This window comes from Myotis davidii, unplaced genomic scaffold (assembly GCF_000327345.1).
Source record: "Myotis davidii unplaced genomic scaffold, ASM32734v1 scaffold8, whole genome shotgun sequence".
NCBI classification, from domain to species: domain Eukaryota; kingdom Metazoa; phylum Chordata; class Mammalia; order Chiroptera; family Vespertilionidae; genus Myotis; species Myotis davidii.
Genome location: NW_006299520.1, coordinates 2,481,411 through 2,484,646, shown reverse-complemented (window position 1 = coordinate 2,484,646; position 3,236 = coordinate 2,481,411).

The window sequence follows — 3,236 nt, the reverse complement described above, 5'->3', positions numbered from 1 at the left end:
TCCCAGCAGGGGAGAGCCGGCCTGGATGGGGGAGGGCGCGCCGCCCACCACGTGGGGAGCCCGGGAAGCCTGTGGCTTCGGCTCTGTCATAATGACCCGGCTCCACTTTTTCTCCTCCCCTGACTCGAGGGAGGAGGGATCGGGGAAGGAGGGGGGGGCGGTATCGGGGATCTAGGAGCAGCTGGAGGAGAAAAGGGGTGTTGAATGGGATCGGACCGGGCGGGGTTGGAGGGGGGATCTCCACCTCCCGGGTCAGAAGGGGGCGGCGCTGGTCAGCGACTGCCCTTGCCCTCCATGGAGTCGGCAGGGGAAGGTGGCGGCAGTTCGGTCCCTGGGCGCGTGGGAGAGCAGGACGGGTCGTGCAGGGAGCTCGTGTGCTAACGGGGAGACTTCTCCAGCAGAGTTCTCCGACCGGAGTCTGAGCGCGGGAGACGCAGAGTACTCACAAGTCCGCACTCCGGCGGCGGCGGCTTCGAAAGCAATGAGATGCGGCTGTATCGCCCGACCTTTTCTCCGGCTTCAAACCGGTGCTGGCCGTGCAGCTCGCGACCCCTGACTGCGATCCGCCTCTCTTCTGGCTAGCACCCCGAGGCTGCTTGCACCTCTCAGGTGCAGCCCGGGGTCGGGAGAGGAGCGTTTCTGCCGGATCCCTGTAGTTGGCGACCGTGCTCGCTGCAGCTCACTTTGCTGGGCAGCTCCAAGCAACTCCTGAGGTTTGCGGATTCCGCTCAGAGGCCCAGGGCCACGTTCTCATTGGGAAGGCTGCGCTCACGCACCAGATCCTCGCTCACTCACATGGCACCAGGCTTACCTCTAGAGTAGTGACAGCTCTGCGCTGGCCCCACACAGCTTTCTAATAACGACTCCTCCCCATCTGGAAGCCCCGCCCAAAGCCCCTCCCTACCCCAATTAGGGACCCGACCTGAAATTCTGGACTTGGTATTCTCAAACGCCAGTCTGAATTCCACTCTGAACAGCAGGTGCTGTGAGATGGAACTTCGTCGGTGTGTTAGTTTTTGTACTACCAGTTAAGGATTATGCCCAGTCTAACTGGAAGAAAAAAAACACAAATGGATTCCACCAACAGCTGAATTTTCAGGTTTTCAGTTTCGTACAAATTTAACAGAAGGAGATATTTGGTTATGTTGTCTTTTAGAATAAATGTATCAAGGATGATCCTAAATAATTTATGAGATTCTCTCTCTCTCTCTCTCTTTCTTATGACTTCCATTAAAAGTGAGTACTTCCAAATTTCTCTTACCACAGTCAACATGTCCTGCTCCTCTTGGACAATGTGGCAGAGGTCTGGGTGTGGAAGACAGTTGACAACACCTCTCTACCTGCGAGGAAAGTTTGGGTGTTGTTTGTCATTAATTTGTCCTGAGGAATTCATTTTAAGGGAAGTTTCCTTTAACTTCAGTTTATACAGAGGTGGGCAAAAGTGGGTTTACAGTTGTGAGCATGGGAAACACCGTTTATTCTTGTATCATTATTTATTAATTATTGTGTTATTAGTGGCCCTGTGCACGGATTCGTGCACATTGAAAGGAAATTAATTAGAAGAAATACTTTAATATCGCCATTCGCCCTTTCTCTATAATAGAAATGTCAACAAAAACAACCAAATTCACATTGTTGATTGGAGTGGTTTCAAGAACATGAGGGAGGCTTTACCTTGCTTAGCTGGCCCCCACAATCACCAGATCTCAATCCAATTGAATTGGGAATGGATGAATCCAATCCATTTGTGGGACGAAGTTAAAAGAGCCATCAGGCAGCTGGTTCCACAACCATCAAATCTCACAGAACTGGACAGTGCTATTCATCAGACCTGGTGTCAGATTCCTCGCGTCACCTTTCAACATCTCGTGGAGCCAATGCCAAGAAGAATCGCCGCAGTATTGAAGGCAGAAGGTGGCCATAATAATCTGGCTGGTCATAATAATCTGGCCACTCAGTGTATTTGAGATACAGAGTTAACCTAACAATCTCTGTGCTGAACCTAAGACCATTGGGTACCTTGATATCATATGAAACATACCATGCTCAAAACTGAATAAATCATTTGGAAAGTTCCTCAAGTTCCTCTCTCTGCCGATGCCCCACAGGTCCTCTCGGCCAGGTGTGCAGAGTACAGTGGAAGACACAGAGACTCCAGGATGGGCAAAGCCAATAGAGGTAAAAAGCCTGGATCCCCGAATGACCTGAGGAGTGTCTATATGAGTGAGAAATATAGCTACCTATATGATGTTAGGTGACTGGACTTTGGAATTGATTCCAGCAGTTAGCTTACTCTAATTTTAGATACTGTATAAAGGATTAGGCATGTAGAAGAGGGGTGAAGAGAATTCCAAGAAGCAAATATAATATGTTCACAGGACCTCAAATAGGAAGACATAATATAGGAACAGCAATGAGGCCATTATGGATGGGGGATGAGGCTAGAGAGGTGAACTAGTTTATTATTATTAATGCTGTTATTGCTGTTTTTAGGCTTTCATCTTTCCAATTCACTTAAGATGCTTTATTGAGTATAATCCACATACCATACAGTTCACCCAGTTTAAAATGGAATCAAACCCGGGACCCTTTGGTCCGTAAGCCCAAACTCTATCCCCTGAGCAAAACCAGCTAGGGCTATTTTATTTTTGTAAATTATTTAAAAAATATACTTTTATTGATTTCAGAGAGGAAGGCAGGGGGAGAGAGAAAGAAAACAACCAACAATGATGAGAGAGAATCATTGATCGGCTGCCTCCTACATGCCCTACACTAGGGATTGTGCTTGCAACCTGGGCATATGCCCTGACCGGGAATCAAACAGTGACCTCCTGTTCATAGGTCGATGCTCAACCACTGAGCCACGCCAGCTGGGCTATTTTATTTTTTAAAATACATTTTTATTGATTTCAGAGAGGAAAGAAGAGGGAGAGAGAAGTAGGAACATCAGTGATGAGAATCATAGATCAGCTGTTTCCTGCATGCCCCACACTGGGGATCAAGTCCACAACCCAGGCATATGTGCTGACCTGGAATCAGACCAGTGACCTCTTGGTGCATGGGATGAGGCTCAAGCAACTGAGCCAGACCAGGCAGGGCATTTCTTATTTTCTTGCATTACAAGATACTCTGGACACATCTTGTGTATTTCCTGCCTTAGTCGAAGAATCACCCATTTATTGGAAAATGATATTAAAAGTAAAGATCTGGGTGCTAAATTTATTTACGTTCATTTT